Raw genomic sequence first — 22,316 nt, 5'->3', positions numbered from 1 at the left:
GGACACAATTGAGCGACTGAGAACACACACACACACACACACACACACACACACACACACACGCCCACGGTGCTCTAGACCAGCGGTCTCCAACCTTTTTGGCACCAGGGATCAGTTTCATGGAAGACAATTTTTCCACTGATCGGGATAGAGGTAGGGGATGGCTTGGGGATATTTCAAGTGCATTACATGTATTATGCACTTTATTTCTATTATTATTATTACATCAGCTCCACCTCAGATCATCAGGCTTTAGATCCCAGAGGTCAGGGACCCCAGCTCTAGATGATACCACCAACCGCCCTCTCCGTGAAACCTTTGGCAAGTCACTCACTGCCTCAGTTTCCACATCTGTAAAATGGTACAGTCATGCTTGCATGTGAGTTTACAATTATTGTGTTGTATATCCTTGGATTTAGAGCTAAAAAGGACTTTGGAGACTCTCCAGGCTATCTATTCACTTACCAGGAATTCATGCACTCAACAGGTATTACTATTCAGCAACTATATGTGCCTGCCCAGCCTGTCTCAGGGCCTATGGATACATCAGTAAACCTGAAAGTCAAGGATTCTACACCCCTATAGAAAGAGGGGTGGTGGTGGTGGCTTAGTTGCTAAGTCATGTCCAACTCTTATGACCCCATGCACTGTAGCCCACCAGGCTCCTCTGTCCATGGGGTTTCCTCAGGCAAGGTCACCATTTCCTTCCCCAGGGGATCTTCTCGACCCAGGGATCGAATCCGGGCCTCCTGCATTGCAGGTGGATTCTTTACCACTGAGCCACCAGGTAAGCAGGGGACTGTTACCTATTTGATCTGTTTACTTGTTTAGGTTCTAGAGGGGGGAGCTAGACTCTAGAAAGAGGGGAGCTAGACCTAAACAAGTAAAGAGATCAAATAGGTAACAGTCCCCTGAAGAAAGGAAATAAGCTGATATGATCAAGTAATGGCTATGGCTATTGTAGATTATGTGGTCAGAGAGGCCCTCTCTGAGGAGGTGATATTAAAGGTGAGACTTCAGTAATGACAAGGAACCAATCATTGTCAGAGCTGGATGAGAGAGTTCCAGGCACAGGGAACTACAAATGCAAAAGCTCTGAGCAGGTGTGTCTGGAGAACAGAAAGAAAATTGCTGTGGTAAGAGTATAGTCCAATCTCTGCCACGCTTTTTCAATAGATAAGAAAATGATTAAGAGGGATGACTTGACTTGCCCAAAATCCCCTCCTGCAAATATCTCTATGAAATACTATGAAATACACAGATTTGGGAATGGTGACTACTTGTGGAGCAAGGAGCTGGGGCACATGAGGAAAGATTTAGCTCAACAGATGTTGACCTGGGCCCACTCTGGGCCAGGCTTTCTGCTAAGTGCTCAGGCTTCAGGAGTGATATCGCTCAAGGGGTTCAAAGTCCAGATATCAGAGCTGGAGGGGGCCTAACACATCATCTAGCCCAACCTACCCATTTCACAGATGTGGAGATTGAGGTCCAGAAAAGTGAACCAACTTGCCAAGGGCACACAATTGGTTCACGGAGGAACTAGGAATTAAGCCAGGTCTCTGATGCTCAATAAATCAAATCTTGAAGCCACACATCCTTAAGTAGAATCCTAACTCTGTAAATCACTAGCTATGACCTTGCCCAAGTTATTTAATGTCTCTTTTCTCAGAAGGATAGTAATACCTATTCATGGATTAATGTGATGATTAAATAAAATGATACACCAAAAGCCCTTGACTCAGTGACTGAAAAGAAATAAGACCTCAATGGATTGGTTATGTACTTGTATTATTATTGATATAAAGTAAGGCCTTAGCAAAGGGACAAAATACTATGGTCTATGTTATTCTCAAAATAGTTAATGCCATATTTCTCTGAGCTGGGATGGTCAAGGCTCTGTACCAAGCTGAAGGCTTGTCTCAGGAGTTGGCTGCTTTCTACTTCAGGCCCCTCCCCAAGTACCCACATGTATGAGAATCCTCACCACTCACCCACTCTGCTGACTGTCTGCTCTCTGAGGGCCATGCTGAGACATGACAGGGCAGCACAGCTCTATCATCTGTGTGGATCCTGCTCTACTACCCCGAGCCTCAGCTACCTATAAAGTGAGAATAACACCAGAATTTACCTCATGGGGTTGTGGTAAAGATTAAACGAACGAATGCCTAGCAAATAGCAAGCCTTCAATATATGAGACACAAGACACCTGTCCCAGGGTGTGAGACTTAGGAGCTACAGAAAAGAATCAACTTCGGGGACTTCTCTGGTGGAGCAATGGATGAAACAACGCACTCTCAATGCAGGGGCCTGGGTTCAATCCCTATTAGAGGAACTAAACTCCCACATGCCACTACTGAGTCCACACATCACAACTAGAGAAGCCCACGGACCACAATGAACACCCAGCACAGCCAAAATTAAATTAGTTAATTAATTTTTAAAAAATCAACGGCGTTCCCTACCCTCTAAGTACTTTAGTCCAGGAGGGATACAGTTGGAGGCCATTCCCTTCCCATTTCTCCCCACACTGTCACATTTCAGGCCTGGATCAGGGCCCTGGGACCCAAGTGATTCTGGCTACTTTGCAGGGAGGCTAACTCTAAGAATGGCTGAGCCAAAACTCCTATATCTAAAACCACCCACACACTCACCTTTACTGCTGAGAGCCCCATTCCCAGCTCTGCAGAATCGCAGACTGTCTCTGACAACTGAAGCCAAAGCACCATATGCTCTGAATAATAAAGCCATCCAGAAAGTTCCCCGTGGTGAGCTTGGCGACCCACTCCACTTGTACCCATGGGGTCAGACAACCAGAAATATCACCAAAGGCCTGTCCTCAAAGCCAAGTTCCTGTCTCCAGCAGGCTGGAGCCATGGGGCCCAGTGAGTTTCAACCCCAAGTTCCTTCCCTTTCCTGATGCCTTCTTCTCCCAGTGAATTCATGTGTTTTTCAGCCTATTTTTACAAAGCACAATAAAACATTCTCAGTAGGCTCAATGACCATCTGTCCTGATTTTTCCAACCCTAGAGAGCAAAAGCCACAGGGGATCAGAGAAAGACATGGTTAAGACCAACATGAGGCCAATGGAACAAGTCAAATATATTTACCTGTGGAAGCAGGACTGGCATTGTTCTTTCAAGTGGCTTTCAAAGCTGTAAACTTGCAGTGGCTCAGTCTGCAGGTGGGAGGGACAGCTGGTCAGATGGTGTATTTGTTGTGCTCGGCGGGATCCTTGTAGGCTGAGCCTTGTTCCCCACCCTTCCCAGTATTCAGGACCAAACATGATGCCTAGCACTGGCAGTCAATCCAAAAACACCCACCCAATGAATAAAGTTGCTTACTTAGTCTACCAACGGATTTAAGAGGTTTCCGTTGCACATTCACATTAACAGCCTGAACTTATCCTTCTCAGTGCTTATCATACTTGTAATAATTGCATGCACAATTATTTGTCTCATAGGTGCCTCCCTGATAAGACTGGCAGCTCCCTGGAGGCAGGGACTGCCCCCAGTTTCGTTCACTACTTGTATCCTCTGTGCTTAGAATGGGATCTGGCATAGAGCTGGCACTCAATAAATCATCACTGAATGAATAAAAGAGCAAAGATGGCCACAGTCAGTGAGTCGACCCACCTGATAATTTTTTGTTTTCTTTTATTTTACTGGAGGATAGTTGATTTACAATGTTGTGTTAGTTCCCGGTGTAGAGCGGAGTGATCCAGTTATACATGTGCACATATCCATTCTTTTTTAGATCCTTCCTCATATGGGTCATTGCTGATTTCCAAGGCCTGTGCTGCCGGAGGCACTGAGCTTCACTACCAGGTCAAAGGAAGCTGGCCTAAGGTTTTTACTTCAAGATGCCAACAGTATTATAGGAGAGTGTGGGGAAAGGGATTTGCTAACGTCCAGGCTCAGCTGTTCTTAGTAAGAGTCTATCACCTACAAAGTCTGTCCATTTACAAAAGCAACACATACGATGGGAAGTATGCTCACCTGCTGGTTAACCGGCGCCTTCCCTTTGCCTCTAGCTAGAGGTTTGGGACATCTGCCCTGGGGGTGGATGGACTGGATTTCAACCTGGAGTTAATAATGGAATCTACTTCACAGAGTTGTTATAGGACAAAATGAATATATTGATGTGCAAATATCTACTACAGGACCTGACAACACCACTAGTGCTCAGAATGATATGAGAGTTGTTCCTGCCAATACTCTGCCTTCTAAGGCTGCCCTTGGATGAAGGACACCACCACCTGATGAAGACCTTTAGGATGGAAGTCTGGTGCTGGGCTTCTCTACGTCATCTCCCATGGCAACGAGGTCAGACTGCAGCGAGCAAGGAGTGGATCATCTATGTGACATAAATACTACTCCAGACAGAGACACTAGTCAAATTGACTTGGGCGAAAGGTGGCCCACAGGTCCCCTAAGTCCAGGGTGGAGAACTGCCTTGTGCACCGCTGGCTCCAGGAGCTCAAGCAATACCATCACGATGTTTCTTCCTTGTCTCTATCTGCTGCTATCCCCGCTGCGGTCTTCACTGTCTCAGAGAGGCTCCCTGAAGTGTTTTACATCCTCTCTTCTCAGTCTCAGCTCCCTTTCCCGAAGTTCAGAGCAGACCCCCAGAAGTGATTCTCATTGGCTGTAACTAAATCACATGATCATTCCTGAACCAATCACTGGGGGAAGGGGGTGCAACGCTCTGATTGGCAGAGTTGAGTCACATGCCCACCTCTAGGCCAGTGTGCTGAATCAGCTTCAGAGAAGGGGAGGGAAGGTACCCAACAACTTAAGAGTTGCTGTTGCCAGAGCGGAGGAAAATGTTGCTGAGCCAGCAAAACAAACATTCCCCTGCAGATTACAAACCTTTCTGCAAGTTAAGTGACAAGGGCAATGTCACAGTGAGACCAAACAAACATCAATTCTATCAGACAAATAAAGTGATAGGATCTGGAGGGCTCCCCAGAGAACAATGGGCCTTGACTCAGTTATCTGCCAAAAGACCTGTTCTGTAGGGCCCAGATTAGGGTGAAGCAAGTGAGGCATGTGCCTCAGGCACCAAGTTAAGGGAAGCACAAAAAAACTTAGCAACCTAGACAAATCATACTTGAATGCAACATTTTAAAAATCAAAGTTAATGCCAAAAAAATCCATGATGAACAAGATACCAAAACTCTAAATAAAAGCATGACGAGTAATAGTGCTGTAGAGAGCCATACTGGAGCCTGGGGGCAAAAGGAAAAATCAGAACTACTGGTTCAGTCACGTCTGACTCTGAGATCCCATAGACAGCAACCCACCAGGATCCTCTGTTCCTGGAATTCTCTAGGCAAGAACACTGGAGTGGGTTGCCATTTCCTTCTCCAATGCATGCACGCATGCTAAGTCGCTTCTTCAGTCGTGTCCAACTCTGTGCAACTCCATGGAGAGCAGCCCACCAGACTCCTCTGTCCATGGGATTCTCCAGGCAAGAATATTGGAGTGCGTTGCCATTTCCTTCTCCACTACTGATTCTACTTTTATGTAAAATTTTGGTATTTTGTTCATCAGTAATTTTTTGGAAAAATGTTATTTGTCTTGATTTCTGAATTTTGGAGCACCACCCTAAGTTGTGTGCTGGAGGCAGGATGCCTCATTCCTCTTACCCTAGTCTGGGCCCTACTGTCTTTGTGTGGGATTTGCTGGAGGCAAAGCCATCCTGAAATGAAGGGATGTGTTCTAACTGGCATTCCCCAGTGAGAAGGGCCCGGGGCTGGAAGCGAAGGCCTGGTATCAGCTCTGGTTCTGCCATCAGTATGCTGTCACTCCACTTCCCTGGGAAGATGTTTTCCTCTCTAGTCCTCAGTTTTTCCACTTGCATGTGTGGGGCAGGGCACAACTGGTGGTTTTTCAAGCAATAGAACCCAGTATCTTGGTTTAGAAAAAAATTTAAATATAGTTTTTAAAGGGGACATGTGCTGAGGTAGACACATCCAGGCCTCTGTATCTCCACCAGCCCAAGAGCCCCTCCAAGTGCTCCATGGAATCCTAAGGAGTTCCAGGGTCAGAGCATGAAAACGTCTAAATCCCATGATCTCTAAGATCCCTAAGCAAACCCACTTTTCTGCCTGAGATAATAGCCACACTTTATTTCCTTCTGTGTTTCATTAGGTCAGTGTTTCTCATATGACCAGGCATACCCTGTATCAAGGACACTGCAGATGCTGTATTTAAAATGCAGTTTCCATGGCCCCACCCTGGTCACACTGAATCTGAATCTCCAGGGATGAGGCATTTTGAACAAGTACCTTTCCTGCCAGTTGATGCCCACTGAAGTGTTTGGATCTTTCACAATCATTTCCACAGAACCTCGCGAGGTATTTTATCCTGGAGCTTTTATTTACGACTGTCCTTCTGAATGACTAGGGCTAGGAGGAAAAACAAAAACAACAACACAGGAACAGTCAGATGAGCCCAGATAAATGAATCAAGGTTTGCCAAGTGGAAACAGATCACAGCAAGATCTCCAGGGGCCCATCCCAGACAGAACATCCTGGCAGCTCCTTGCTCTGCAATCCCACAGTTTGTATCTGAAAGAAATCATCTGTGCATTTTTTTCCTGGAGTAGCACTGGCAACCTCAGGAATTATTTATTGAATTATCAGGTTTCTTATTAGTTTATTAATGGGTTCCTGGAAGCTAAGAGTGAGCATCCCTGTAAGGCTGTCAAGAAAATTAACTTTAGACTTCAGAAATATGGTAGATTTTTGCCCACTGCAAGGGAAACAGCCATTCATTAATTTTTTTCACTCAACTAGCTTGGCAGATTCATTGGTGCATAAGATACCTCCTCTTCTTTTATTTTCAACTTTATTGAGATATAATTCTTACACAATACAATTCACCCATTTAAATTGTAAATTCAATTGTTTTTGATATATTAGCAGTGTGCAACCTTCACCACCCAATCCCCTTCTGCCTCCTTAGCCCTAATCAACCACTAATCTACTTTCTATGCATTTGTTTATTCTGGACATTTCATTTTCACGGAATGAAATAATATGTGGTCTTTGGAGATGGGCTTCTTTTGCTTAGTGAAATGTTTTCAAGGTTCATGCATGTTGTAGATTGTATCAGTACTTCATCCCTTTTATGTATGAATAATAGTCCAGTGTCTGGACAGACCACATTTTGTTTATTCATTTATCAAGTTGATGGACTTGATAAAAGTTGATGGCTGTTTTCACTCTTTGACTATTCTGAATAACAATGCTTTTAATATTTGTACATAAGTTTTGTGTGAACATGTTTTCTTTCTTCTGCCTTTGAAGGGTTCTGAGTTCAGCAGATATCGGTGCTAAAACAGGTACCTATGTAATTACCTGTGCCAACAGGATGGTGCCAGAGAGGGACAGGGCAATGGTGTATGGTAATCAGAACCACATGCTTCTGCCATTCTTAACTGAGTGATCTTGGAAGGAAGTTTCTTCACCTTTCTGTATATCAGTTTATTCATGTGTAAAATGGGATCAATATTTTCTGACTTGTGACAATTACATGAGATGATGCACGTTAGAGGCTTAGCACCAAGCCTAGCACCTGGTAACTGCTTGGCAAAAGTCTGTCATTATTGTTTTCACTCTAGCGATTCCCAACAGGAAGTTTACTGATGGGTCATGCACTGTAGCAAGAGTAAAGTCTTCATTCAACAAATGTTTATTATTTATTATGAACTTGGCACTAGAGGAATACAGTTAATCCAGACTTTGGATCCTACTGCCAAGAGTTTGTAACCTGTGATCTGAATGGCAGGACTCACTGGCATACCTCACCCCCATATATTGTGATTTGTTCTTTGATAAAGGCCTCACACCTTCTGTGGGAGCCTTGGAGAAGGAATATTTCTTAAAAACAAAGACAAAAAAACTTTTTTACTATGAAAATGTTGAAACATACAGGAAAGTAGGAAGAATTATCATCTGAATACCTACACATAATCACATAAATTCAACAACTGTCAACATTTTACCATATTTACTTCATCTTTGTTGTTTAGTTGCTCAGTCATGTCTGACTATTGTGCAGCTTCATGGAGTATAGTCGGCCAGGCTCCTCTGTCCATGGTATTTCCCAGACAAGAATATTGGAATGGGTTGCTATTTCCTTCTCTATTACTTCATTTTACTATATGTTAAATTTGTGGCTGAACCAGTTTAAAGTTAACTGCAGATATTCTAACACTTCAGCCCTAAACACATCAGCAGGCATTTCCAAAAAATATTCTCCATAACCACAATACACTTACCATACCTCACAAAACTAATAATTTCCTTATATCATCTATCACCCAGTTCATAGTCAGATTTCGCCCATTGTCCAAAAATACAGTCTTTATAGCTTAAAAAAAAGAAAAGAACCAGGATATAGTCAAGAATCACATCTTACATTTACTTGCTAGACTCTAGGATCTCTTTGGATCTAGAACCTCTCTTTCAGTGTATCTGCTTTTGTTTTGTTTTCACAACATTGACTTTTAAGATCTCATCAGTTGTGTTATAAACTGTCCCACATTCTGGACTTGTCATTGCTTCTCTGTGGGTTATATGACTGTGTTCCTCTATCCCCAGTTTGAAATTCTTCTAAACTGAAGCCAGCTCTAAAGACCGGATTAGGTTCAGGCTCACTGTCTGGCAGAAGCAAAAATAGTTTGAGTTGTGTGGTCTACTGCATCCTACTGTTGTTGGTGGTGTTCAGTCGCTAAGTCATGTCCAAGCCTCTGGGACCCCATGGACTGCAGCAAGCCAGGCTCCCCTGTCCTTCACTATCTCCCGGAGATTGCTCAGATTCATGTCCATTGAGTCGGTGATGCTATATAACTATCTTATCCTCTGCCACCCGCTTTTGCCTTTTGCCTTCAGTCTTTCCCAGCATCAGGGTCTTTTCCAATGACTCAGCTCTTCACATCAGTGGTCAAAGTATTGGAGCTTCAACTTCAGCATCCATCCTTCCGGTGAATATTCAGGGTTGATTTCCTTTAGGATTGACTGGTTTGATCTCCTTGCTGTCCAAGGGACTCTCAAAGGTCTTCAGCACCACAATTTGAAAACATCAGTTCTTCGGTGCTCAGCCTTATTTATGGTCCAACTCTCATATCCATACATGACTACTGGAAAAACCATAGTTTTGACCATATGGACCTTTGTTGGCAAAGTGATGTGCCTGCTTTTCAATACACTGTCTAGGTTTGTCACGGCTTTTCTTCCAAGGAGCGAGCATCATTTAATTTCATGGCTGCAGTCACCATCCCACTGAGAGGTGTTTAATGCTGGTTGTTTCACCACAGGTGACACTAAGTGTGGCCCCTGGGTTAAAGTGGTGATAGTCAGAGAAGGCATGAAGGGGAAGACACAAGTGTCTTCACAGGCAATGGCTTTTGAATAGGGCTTGCAAGGGTGTGCAAGGGAGCCTACTGGGTGGAGAGCAGGGGTGGGGAAGGGCTTTCCAGGCATGGAGACAGTGTTGGGAAAGAGAGTGCTGAGCTTCAGGAAGTAGGAGATGGTAGTCAAATGTGGTTGAGAATGGTCATAATAATAACAATAGGCACTTAAAGCCTATTAGAGTTTACTATGTTCCAGGAACCTGCTCAGTGATTCATTTAATTTCTCATACAGTCCTGTATGGGTGCTACCACCCCCATTTTAAGGGTGTGGAGACCAAGGTGTAGTGATATGTGGTAACTTGCCTGAGGTCATAAAGCCAGCAACAAGCCTACTCGGGATTTGAATTCAGGTGCCTCGGCTTTTAAAACCACAAAGCTCTATATTAAGACAAGGTGACAGGGCAAAAGAGTTGGAGAGGCACGTTGAAAGTGCGTGGAGGCAGGCCTTCTCTGTCATTTTGAGGAGTCTGTATGTTATTCCTGGGGCAGTGGGGAGCCAGCAAAGTTCTCCTCGGGGGCTGGCATGGCTGTGCCTGAGAACACTCACTGCCTGGGCTGCCAAGTAAAGGTGGAGAGGCGCTGCTGAGCTGAGCGCCCCTTCAGGCGAGTGGGGCCCTGGGGAACAGAGACCTTAGGGAGGAATTCAAGTCCTTCCTCGACTTTGTGCTTGTCCTGTGCCCTGCCCCAGGGAATGAGGCTGGGTGGGTTCTCCACAGGACATCTGAGAGTCTTCCCGCATGCAAACGCTGGGTGCGGAGAAAGGGCAGGGTGCGTCCAGCACCCACGGACCCCTGAGCACAGCAAATAGCTCCAGTTTCCACTGAGTCATCCCTAAGGCCGAGCATTCTCTTGGCCACAGAGCAGTGAAATACAAGTTGCAAAGACCAGGGGAAAGGACCGGCTCATTTAACCCCTGAGACCCAGAGAGGGAAAATGACTGGCTTAAGATCACACAGTCAGATCTTGGCAGAGGCAGGAGTAGGACTCAAGTTGTCCTCTAGATTCTATTCTCTCATGGTGGAGTTCAATTTCAGAATCTAAGAAGAATCAACCTAGATAGCATATTAAAAAGCAGAGACATTACTTTGCCAACAAAGGTCCATCTAGTGAAAGCTGTGGTTTTTCCAGTAGTCATGTATGGATGTGAGAGTTTCTACAAAGAAAGCTGAGTGCCGAAGAATTGATGCTTTTGAACTGTGGTGTTGGAGAAGACTCTTGAGAGTCCCTTGGACAGCAAGGAGATCCAACCAATCCATCCTAAAGGAAATTAGTACTGAATATTCATTGGAAGGACTGATGCTGAAGCTGAAACTCCAATACTTTGGCCACCTGATGCGAAGAACTGACTCCTTGGAAAAGACCATGCTGCTAGGAAAGATTGAAGACGGGAGGAGAAGGGGACGACAGAGGATGAGGTGGTTGGATGGCATCACCGACTCAATGGACATGAGTTTGGGTAGACTCCTGGAGCTGGAGATGGACAGGGAGGCCTGGCGTGCTGCAGTTCATGGGGTCACAAAGAGTCAGACACGACTGAGCAACTGAACTGAAATGAAGAAGAATCAAGACACAATCTCTGAGGATCAGCCATGGGATGCCAAGTGCTCTGGGAAATCTTTTATTTTTTATTTGTATTTTCCCACTGTGGGAATCCTCTTGGAGGGTTCTGGGTACCCCTCCTGGCCACAGCCCCCAAGCCAGCATGGTTATCCCTAACACTGCCTTTGCATCCCTCAGACACAACCAGTTGACTGTCGGTGCTGGTGCAGAACAAAGCCTGCTGCTCAGCCTTGGGACAGGAAGGGCGTGTGGACTGGATGCATAATCGTTCCAGAGCCAAGATACCGATGTTCAAACCTCTTTCCTCTTACTTACTGTGTGACCCTGAGCCTAGCACTCCCCCTCTGTGTGCTTATTTCTTCATTTTTAAGTTGGTGGAAACAGCAGTGATTCACACAGTTGAGTGTGAGGATTAAATAACACAGGCAGTGTTCAATGGGCTTAGTTAAGGCTTGCCACAAGATAAAGGCTGGTATTACTGTTCACTTGGGGACCAGTAGGCTTGGGTGCTTGCCACTGACCTATCTATTTATTGGACAAACTTTCTGGATGCTGCATAAAATCTGCCTCTTCCATGAAGTACACTCAGATTAACTGTGCTCAGTTTAAAGCCTCTTTAATTCCCAGAATTTAAAGCACAACTGGCATTATTTACAATAGCCAAGATATGGAAGCAACCTAAGTGTCTATCAACAGATGAATGGATGAAGAAGATAAATGGAATACTACTCAGCCATAAAAAGTCCAAAATTTTGCCAGTTGCATCAACATGGATGGACTTAGAGGGCACTATGCTAAGTGAAATAAGTCAGACAGAGAAAGACAAACACTGTATATCACCTATATGTGTAATCTAAAAAATACAACAAAACAGAGAATACAATTTTTAAAAAGAAGCAGACTCACAAATATAGAGAACAAATTAGTGGTTACCAGTGGAGACAGGGAAGAGAGTAAGGATAATTTAGGGTTAGGGGATTAAGAGGTACAAACTATTAGGTATAAAATAAGCTACAGAAATATATTGTACAACATGGAGAATATAGCTAGTATTTTATAATAACTATAAATGGAGCATAACCTTTAAAAATTATGAATTACTGTATTATACACCTGTAACAGAATATGGTACAGCAACTATACTTCAACAACAAAAAAATCATATCATAGGTCAAAAAAAAAGCACGGCTGGCATTATGTAAACTAACCGAAATGGGGGTGGGGAAGGGCAACCTGTGTAGGCCCCCTTCCCCTCACAGCACTAAGCCAGACTCAAAGGTGCAAGGGTGTTGCAGTCTTACCCTGGGTTAGCCACTGGCTGATCAATTTGGGGTAAATCACTTCATATTTGTGACTCAGTTTCTTCAGTAAAATAAGGGTGGTAATATCAGTTTGCAACATGAAAAAAAGTCAGATTTCTGACTATACTTTGAGAATGGAAGGAAACAAACAAGCAAAATGTTTTTTTCAAAGCGTATTTCGTAACCCAGGAAAATGATGCCAAGATACAGTGTTTCTCTTTTCTGGATTTTCTAAGTTATAAGAAGATGCATTAATATAGTCTCATGGTGAAAAATTCACATTGTTGTTAAATTGCTAAGTCGTGTCCAACTCTTTTGTGACTCCAAAGACTGTAGCCCGCCAGGCTCATCTCTCCATGGGGTTTCCCAGGCAAAAATACTGGAATGGGTTGCCATTTCCTCCTTCAGGGGTTTTTCCTACTCAGGGATTGAATCCTTGTTTCCTGCATGGCAGGTGGATTCTTTACTACTGAGCCACCAAAGAAGCCTGAAAAATTCATAATATTACAGTCCAGTGGCTAAGACTCCTGGTCAGGGAACTAGATCCCATATGCCTAAAGATCCTGCATGCCGCAATAAGATCAAGGATCCCATGTGCTGCAACTATAACCCAGGCACCCCAAAATAAATAAATAAATAAATTTTAAGTTAAAAAAAAGATCAGTTATATATGAAATGTGACCCCAATTTTGTTTAAAAAGGCATAAATACACTGAAGAAAATAAACATAAGGAAATCCACCAACATGTTTACAGTGTTGCTAGGATTTACTGCTGATTATTAACTTTGTTTTATTTTTCTATATTTTCCTTTTTTTCTCTAATTAGTATATATTATTTTCATAAACAGAAAAAGTACAATTATTTTTTAAGAAAAATAATGTATTCAAGGCTAAGGAAAAGCAAGTTGGATGTCATCTACTTGTGAGTCATCAGAAACCTTTAAGATTAAGATTCTGCCTTTTGGAAGTACCTGTTCCCCAACCATGAGTCAGTCCCTGTTTGTTTTTTTCTCTGAAAGCTTCACACAGAGCTCCCCATTCCTTTGGTTTCCAGAATTTTACCTCCTTGCCTGATGGTCCTCCTTTTGAGCTCAGGCCCGGTTGTACTCTGTGGAGTTGAAGACCCTTGAAATTCCTGCAGAGTCACCAGTTTACTTCATTAGCCAGGAGGCCTGTTATTCATCAGTCTAGAAAAAAAAAAGAATCCATAGCATTTGTCCAGGTCCCCTGCCCCCAACACTACCCCTATTTACAGTCCATGAGGATTTTCCTAAGTCCCTCACAGTTTTACTGAACCTCGAAACGCAAAACATTCAATGGCTCCTCATTTCCTTTAGGGTGGGTATCATCCTACTTTTTTAGTCTGACATTTGAGGACCCATAATAGAATTCCTTGATGGCTCAGACAATAAAGAGTCTGCTTGCAATGCCGGAGACCTGAGTTCGATCCCTGGAAGATCCCCTGGAGAAGGAAATGGCAACCCACTCCAGTATTCTTGCCTGGAGAATCCCATGGACGAAGGAGCCTGGTACGCTACAGTCCATAGGGTCGCAGAGAGTCAGACACGACTCTGGGACTTCACTTACACTCTCAAGGACCCATATGATTTGAACCACCTTTCCTTACCACTTCCATAAGTCCATCAAATAGTCTGCTAGCCAGTCACACAGCCAGGCCAGGAAGGAAGAGTAATCAGTGAAGAGAGTTGGGTGTAAAAATGCAATGGGGAGGGACTTTCCTGGTGGTCCAGTGGTTAAGAACCTGTCTTGCAAGGGAGGGGATGTGGGCTAGATCCCTGGTTGGGGAACTGGGATCCCACGTGCTTCGGAGTAACTAAGCCAGCACACTGCAACTAGACACTCAGTGTTCCCCGGAGGCACAGTGGTAAAGAATCTGCCTGTGATGCATGAGATGCAGGTGATGTGGATTTGAGCGCTGGGTCTGGAAGATCCCCTGGAGGAGGAAATGGCAACTCACTCTAGCACTCTTGTCTGGGAAATCCTATGGACAGAGGAACCTAGTGGGCTACAGTTCATAGGGTCCCAAGAGTTAGACACAACTGAGCATGCATGCAGATCCCTCCAAAAGAAAGACCTGAGGAAGCCAAATAAATACAAGTATATATATTTTTTAAATGCAGTGGGGAAAGGTGAGGGCTATGGCAAACGGGAGCAAAGGCACAGATTTTTTTAAAGGGGCTGTCGCTTCTTGGTGCCAACCAATTGTCTGGTAGGATCTTTCAAGAGAATCGAGAAACCTGGATCTTTATTTGACTTTTAAATATTTGCAAGCTAATTCACAAGACATACGACCATTCTGCTGATCACAATTTGTGGCCTGTCAAAGGCACATATTGAACTTTCCCCCTCTGTACCTTCACTTCTGCTGTTCTCACTGCCAAGAACCCTGTCACACTCATGTGGGTCTCAGCAACTCCCCCTATGTTGTCAGGCCCAGCTGAAACACCACTTCTTTTGTGAGCATTTCCAGATGACCTCAGCTAGAAGTGACACCTCCCTCCCTGGGGCGGCCCCATTTAGTCCTCATCTCAGGCCAAGGTTATTTTGATGAGCCCTGTCTCTCTTGGTAGATAAAGAGCTCCTAAAATACAGCTCGAGCAACGCAGGACTGAGGGGCACTGACCATCCCTGTAATGGAAAACCCACACCTAGCTTTATAGCTGCCCTCTTTACCTGCAGTTCTGCATGCTCGGATTCTACCAGCTGTGGATCATATAGTACTATTGTAGTATTTATTGGAAAAAAATTCACGCGTTAAGTGGACCATGCAGTTCAAACTGTGTTGTTTAAGAGTCAACTATACTCAACAAATATTTATGGAGCACCTGTTTCATTGCAAGCACCAGGTTAGGCAGTGGGTATACAGCCCTCAGCAAGATGGAGAGTCTTTGCCTTGGAATACAGTGTCTAGTACAGGCTAGATTTTAAATGAGTCATTCTCAAGATACCTAATTTTAATGTGTGATGAGTTTTAAGGAATTAAGAGAGTTTCTAAAAGGAACTTAATCCAGGCAAGGGGATTAAACCGGTCACGGGGCTGCTCAGGGAAGCATTAGCACTAGCTGCCACCTAAGGCTGCCCAGTTTATATACTGCACTAAAGTAACGGGTGGGAAGGGTGGGGGAGAGCCAAGATCCCACCCAAGCTGTGCCTTTTTCTTTTTTTGGCCTCGATGGGCGGCTCCTAGGATCTCAGTTCCCTGACCAGGAACTGAACTCAGGCCACGGTAGTGAAAGCCCAGAATCCTAACCACAAGGCCATCAAGGAGCACCCAAGTTGTGTTTTTTTCCTAATTTGCAAAAAAGCATTTGTAGACTAGTGGGGGTACTGTTTAGTTCCTCCTCTCTCTTGACCATCCCCATAACACAAAAAGCTGCTCTAAGAATCTATACATCCACCAGAACATACCCCTTAAACTCTTCCTTCAAAGGCTGTGGGGACCAAGGAAGGCATCTCTGAAGAAAAGACACAGGAGTTGAGACTAAGGGTAAGAAGGGGCCAGGCAGCTAACATCTGAGGAAAACAGCATGTACGAGGCCTCTGAGGAAAGTACGAAAGCTGAAAGATCTCATTAGCAGCCAGCGTGGCTGAAGCCTGGATAGACAGGGAGCTGGGTAGGCTGGGCAGTGACCATACACCACTCATGGCCTGGAAGGCTACATTAAGGGGCTCGATCCTCATCCTGAAATGTCTCATATCTCCCCTTCTCTGACCACGCTGCTTATGGGTGTCACTGCCCATGGGTGACCCCACAGAGAGCATGATAACACAAAGTACCTTTGCAGGGTACCTACCATGAGATATGTACTGTGCTGGGGCCACACACAGGGTCAGTTCCCTCTTCCTTCCCTACCCTCCTAAGGACGTGTTGATTCCAACTGGGCAATGAGAACATTGAGGCACAGAGAGGATGAGCAGCCTACCCAAGATTACCTGGCTATCAAGAGGTGGGGTGGGACTCCACGTCTCTGGCTCTAAGCCCTTCCTCCTGGCTGCCTTGTAGCAAAAACCCTTGTGAATAAACAGAAGGCAGAAGGAGCTGGGAACCTGGCAGCTCAGAGGGGTCTGGGGGCTTGCAGCATTGGCACCACTGGGAAGCTTGTCAGAAATGTAGGAGCTCCAGGTCCACTCCAGTCCTACTCAATCACAATTCTCCTTTTACAAGAATCATGTGAACATTTCCAGGCTGAGAAACACTACACTACAGAATAATCCAAGCACAGTGGCATATTGCCTTTGCAGCTCTTATACAACAGTCTAGTGTCTCAAAGGCCAAGTCTCTAGTGACTTGAGAACTACTTATTATAACCAAATTTGCCAGAACTGCCAAATGTGCCATCCATCCACTTGCCCTAGTTCTGTCTCCTATTCCAACTCCAAGGGAAAGATCAAGACGCAGCTGCGATCACCTCCAGAGAGGGGCAACACTTTGTTTCTGCTCAATTCCTTAGCATGGGTCTGCTTTCATACAGAAAGGAACCTGAAGTCTTTAGACCACTCTCCTGGTTAATCACTCTCCAAAACATCTTCTATATGGGGTCCACTCTGATCCCCAGATCGTTTTCTGGAACCTACTTTTCGCACATCAATCCCTTTTCTAAGCCTGCATGCCACGGGAAGTAGAATGGTTTGGTGGACAAGACTGGCAGAATGGTTTGGTGGTCATGATTAGCAGGTGAGGGAAAGCTGGGTTCTCCTCCTGTGTTAAGGCCAGATGTTGTGTGACTGGGAATCTCCCACTTCCATTTCCTCATTCCTATCTGAGAAATGGGCAGAAGGACTAGATGAGGAATCACTAAATTGGGGTTTGGCAGGTAACAGAAAGGAAGTTCAATAGCCCAGGTGAAATAAGAAGGAGTAGTGGGAGCTGTGGCAAATTAGAGTATACCATGCCTTGATTAAAAAAGGCAGCCCCACTTAGCATTAGGCTATTGTCGTCTTGGGAAATATAGGTCCAGTGTTGGCATATATGCTAATTTTTCAAGAGCAGGGAATCAAATTTTGCCCAACGAAATATCCTATGGTGTTTAAACATCGGCATCTGGTTAAAACATAAACAACACTGACTGGGCCAAATCAAGATCAGGTGCAGGCCGGATCTGCCCATGGGCTGCCAGTCTGCGATGCCTGACGTGGATGCCGCCTCACGTTACTCAGAAGTTTATGATTCCATCCCACGTGCAGCTCTTCAAAACGCTGCTGTAAGCGCGGCGGAATCCGCGCATTCTGGGGCCCGCCGCTTCTCCTGATCGCGGTCCTGGGCCCCACCCACGCCCTTTCCCAGCCCTCTCCGGGAGAGGGCTGTGCGCCAGGACTCAGCCCTGTCCCTGGTGGCCGGGATGGGTCGCGTGGCTTCTGCTTCTTCGCACCCTCCCTACCTGCTCGCCTGCTCTCCCAGCAGCGCCGCAGCGATGACTCAGCCTCCGGCGGCCCGAGTCGGGAAGGGAGGAGCGGGGGCGGGGGAAGGGAGAGGGGCGGGCAGGGCCGGGCCCAGGAAGAGGGGAGGGGAGAGGAGGCCGGAGGACCGAGGGGAAAGGGAGGAGGGCGGAGCAGTGGGGGAGGGAGCTGCTCCTGGGGACGCCGAAGGTTCAGCCCCCACCTCCTCCCGGCGGCCCGCTGACTCAGGGATGGGCGGGGGCCCTCGAGCAGAAGAGAGGAGCGGGTGGCGAGGGGGCGAGGCACCGAAGGGGAGGTCGTGAGGTCCCGGCATTCGTCCCCCATCCCTGAGTGCCCTTGCTGGCACGCGGTTCCCAGCCACGCCTGCGGACTCACGCCGGCCGCGGTTGGATCAGTGCTGGGAAAGACACCTTTAGACATGGCCCCTTCGTGAACACCTCCCTCCCTGTGGCGGCCTTGCGGGACGGCAGTCAGAAAAGGACAGCGATGAGGGAGACGGAGCCCTGCATCCTAGGGCGGAGAGAAAACGCACACCGCCTGCCCGCAAGTGGAAATTTAAAGGCAGAAATGACCTACTAGAACATTTTGCTGGGCTACACAGTAGCTATAAGGCAAAGATGAATTTGGAAGGTGGCTCCAGGAAGTTTCCTTAGCAATTTTTTTGTGATATGGATTAACGAATGAATGAAATGTGGTACAGGAGCATATCTGTGTGTATAGAGAAGACAGGTTTTTTTCTGTTTTTTTTTTTTTTTTTAATGTCATTTTGTATGTCTGTGTTGTTTGCGAGGATGTATGTGGGAATCTGTGTATCTTGAATGACGTATGCATGTGCATCTTATGGATATAAGCACATGGATAGCTGGATATATGTGCACTCCGTATGAGTATGTGTGCTCAGACTGTATCTCTGTGTATATGTACGGGTGTTTTTATATGCCTAACTGTTAAACAGGTGTGTGTGTATATATACACACACACATATATGAGACCTATGGGCTTTCTTTGATTTGTATTTAAATATGTGAATGGACATGCATTTGTGGGTTTATGAATGTGACTACATATATTAATACTTGGGTATGTATTGCTATTGTGTGCCAGTGTTGTATGTGTGAGTGTGTGTGTATATGGGACTCTGTGTGTCTTCGTGAGATTGAATTATGTTTGGGTATGTGTATTAATGAGTGTATGGGAATTTATCTGTGAGTCTGTGAAGAGGGCCAGAGTGTGCTTTAAGGTTGCTTATGTGTTTAGATAAGAATATGTGTATATTTTTCTAAGTCTGTGTGGATGTGACTAATGAGTCTGGGTGTGTTTCTGTAGCCATCCTACTGGGTCAGTCTGTGATAATCAGTCTGTGATTCTTTTTTTTTTTTTTTCCGGTTTCATTCACTTTATTATTCTCTTTATAAAATTATGTGGTGGCTACAGCTGGGGCAGCTGCAGTCTGTGATTCTTAAGGGTTAGACTGAATCTTAAGGGTTGCGCTTCTTGGAGGAGGAGGTCCTCAGAGGGTGGGGACTGTGGAGGTAGGAAAAGCCCGCGGTGTGCTGGCCCACTGACCTTCCAGAGCCGTGGGGGGCAGGGTGAGCAATGTAGGCTGAAGCAAGACACAGTGAGCTCGAATCCCAGAATAGGTCTTCCTCCTGGTCTTCAGGGCCTCCTCTGCCTTCCTCCACCCTCTCAAGTCTGCTTCTCTTGGGACCTCCCTGTTGTCTACCTTGTCAGTGCTCTTCTGCAGAGGTATGACCTCGGTCATTAACAACAGTGACATTATATAAACAGACATTTCTTCAAAGAAAAGATACAGATGTCCAAAAAGCACATGAAAAGATGCTCAGCATTGCTAATTATCAGAGAACGGCAAATCAAAACTACAATGAGGTGTCACCTAACACCAGGCAGAATGTCCATCATCAAAAATTATACAAGCAATAAATGCTGGAGAGGGTAGAGAAAAGACCACCCTCCTACATTGTTGGTGGGAATGTAAATTGGTGCAGCCATTATGGAGAACAGTATGGAGGTTCCTTAAAAAACTATAAATAGAGCTACTCTATGATCCTGACATCCCTCCTGGGCATATATTTCAAAAAGATAACATGCACCCCAACATTCATTGCAGCACTATTTACAGTCACCAAGACATGGAAGCAACCTAAATGTCCATTGCCAGAGGAATAGATAAAGAAGAAATGGTACATGTATACAATGGAGTATTATTCAGCCATAAAAAAGAATTAAATAATGCCATTGGTAGCAACGTGTTTGGACCCAGAGATTATCATACTGAGTGCAGTAAGTCGGACAGGGGAAACCAAATATCATATATCACTCATATGTGGAATCTAATTTTTAAAAAGACACAAATGAATTTATTTACAAAATAGAATTACAGGTACTGAAAGCAAACTTGTGGTGACCAAAGAGGAAAGATGGGGCAATGGATAAATCAGGAGATTGGGATTAACATACACATAGTACTACATAAGATAGGTGACCAGCAAGGACCTACTGTATAGCACAGGGAACCCAATATTTTGTGATAATCTATATGAGAAAAAAATCTGAAAAAGAATGAATATGTATAACTAAATCACTTTGCTGTACACCTAAAACTAACACAACATTGTAAATCAACTATACTCCAACGACTTCCCTGGTGGTCCAGTAGTTAAAGCTTCATGTTTCCACTGCAGGGGACATGGGTTCAATCCCTGGTGGGGGAACTAAGGTTTTGCATGCTGCATGACACGGTCAAAAACAAAACAAGACTATACTCCAATAAAGTTAAATAACAATAACAGCAATATTATGGAATACTTACTGTGTGCCTACCGCCTGAAAGCAGTGAACTGATACTGGTTCAAATGAGTATCCCCAGTTTTACAGCGTGGGCCAACGAGGGGGTGAAGTACCTGTTCCTGGTTACATAGCTAGTCAGGGTGCCTCGGGGTCCAGGGGCTACATGGCCCCTTAACTGCTAGACCAGGCAGGGCCTCACAGCCTTGATATGACTGACACTTGTGGTCAGCAGCGCAGTGTCCCAGGGCTGCCCCGTCTGCTGTAGGACCTTCAGCGTCATCCTTGGTCTCCATGCGTGTGTGCTGTGCGTAGTCGCTCAGCCGTGTCCGACTCTGTGCAACCCCATGGACTGTAGTCTGCCAGGCTCCTCTGTCCATGGAATTCTCTAGGCAAGAATATCGGAGCGAGTTGCCATTATTGACTCCAGGGGATCTTCCCGACTGAGGGATTGAACCTGGGTCTCCTGCGTCTCCTACATTGGCAGCTGGGTTCTTCACTACCGAGTCACCTGGGAAGCCCTTAGTGGCATCTGTGTATCAGATGCCAGCAGCACCTCCCTTTCCAGTTGTGACAACCAAAATGCCTCTAGGTATTTCCAAATGTCTCCTGGGGACAAAATCACCCCTGATTGGGAACCAGTGCACTAGACCATCCTGCCTCCCTCAGTAAATGTTTTCTGAGAGGCTGATCTGCACCCTGTCTGGTGGCTTCAGTGGTTCCTCTTCTTTCACAATGATCTTCACTTCCACTTAGGTAGCCCCTTGCCTCTGTTGCAATCAAATAGAAAGTTAGCTAGCTAGGCCACCTTGTCTAGCAGCTCAGCCTCTCTAAACCTCAGTCACAGAAAGCATAGGGCTTAGCACCTTGTAGATACTACTATCAGTTCAGTTCAGTTCAGTCGCTCAGTTGTGTCTGATTCTTTGCGACCCCATGAATCGCAGCACGCCAGGCCTCCCTGTCCATCACCAACTCCCGGAGTTTACTCAAACTCATGCCCATCGAGTCAGTGATGCCATCCAGCCATCTCATCCTCTGTTGTCCCCTTCTCCTCCTGCCCCCAATCCCTCCCAGCATCAGGGTCTTTTCCAATGAGTCAACTCTTCACATGAGGTGGCCAAAGTATTGGAGTTTCAGCTTCAGCATCAGTCCTTCCAATGAACACCCAGGACTGATCTCCTTTAGGATGGACTGGTTGGATCTCCTTGCAGTCCATGGGACTCTCAAGAGTCTTGTCCAACAGCACAATTCAAAAGCATCAATTCTTCGGCGCTCAGCTTTCTTCACAGTCCAACTGTCACATCCATACATGACCACTGGAAAAACCATAGCCTTGACTAGACGGACCTTTGTTGGCAAAGTTATGTCTCTGCTTTTTAATATGCTATCTAGGTTGGTCATAACTTTCTTTCCAAGGAGTAAGCGTCTTTTAATTTCATGGCTGCAGTCACCATCTGCAGTGATTTGAGAGTCCAGAAAAATAAAGCCTGACACTGTTTCCACTGTTTCCCCATCTATTTCCCATGAAGTGATGGGACCAGATGCCATGATCTTAGTTTTCTGAATGTTGAGCTTTAAGCCAACTTTTTCACTTTCCTCTTTCACTTTCATCAAGAGGCTTTTTAGTTCCTCTTCACTTTCTGCCATAAGGGTGGTGTCATCTGCATACTGTGAACTTCCAGATGTTCAAGCTGTTTTAGAAAAGGCAGAGGAACCAGAGATCAAATTGCCAACATCCACTGGATCATTGAAAAAGCAAGAGAGCTCCAGAAAAACATCTATTTCTGCTTTATTTACTATGCCAAAGCCTT

This window comes from Dama dama, chromosome 9 (genome assembly GCF_033118175.1).
Source record: "Dama dama isolate Ldn47 chromosome 9, ASM3311817v1, whole genome shotgun sequence".
NCBI lineage: Eukaryota > Metazoa > Chordata > Mammalia > Artiodactyla > Cervidae > Dama > Dama dama.
The sequence above is the reverse complement of the archived record's forward strand: the minus strand, read 5'-3'. Positions refer to the sequence as shown.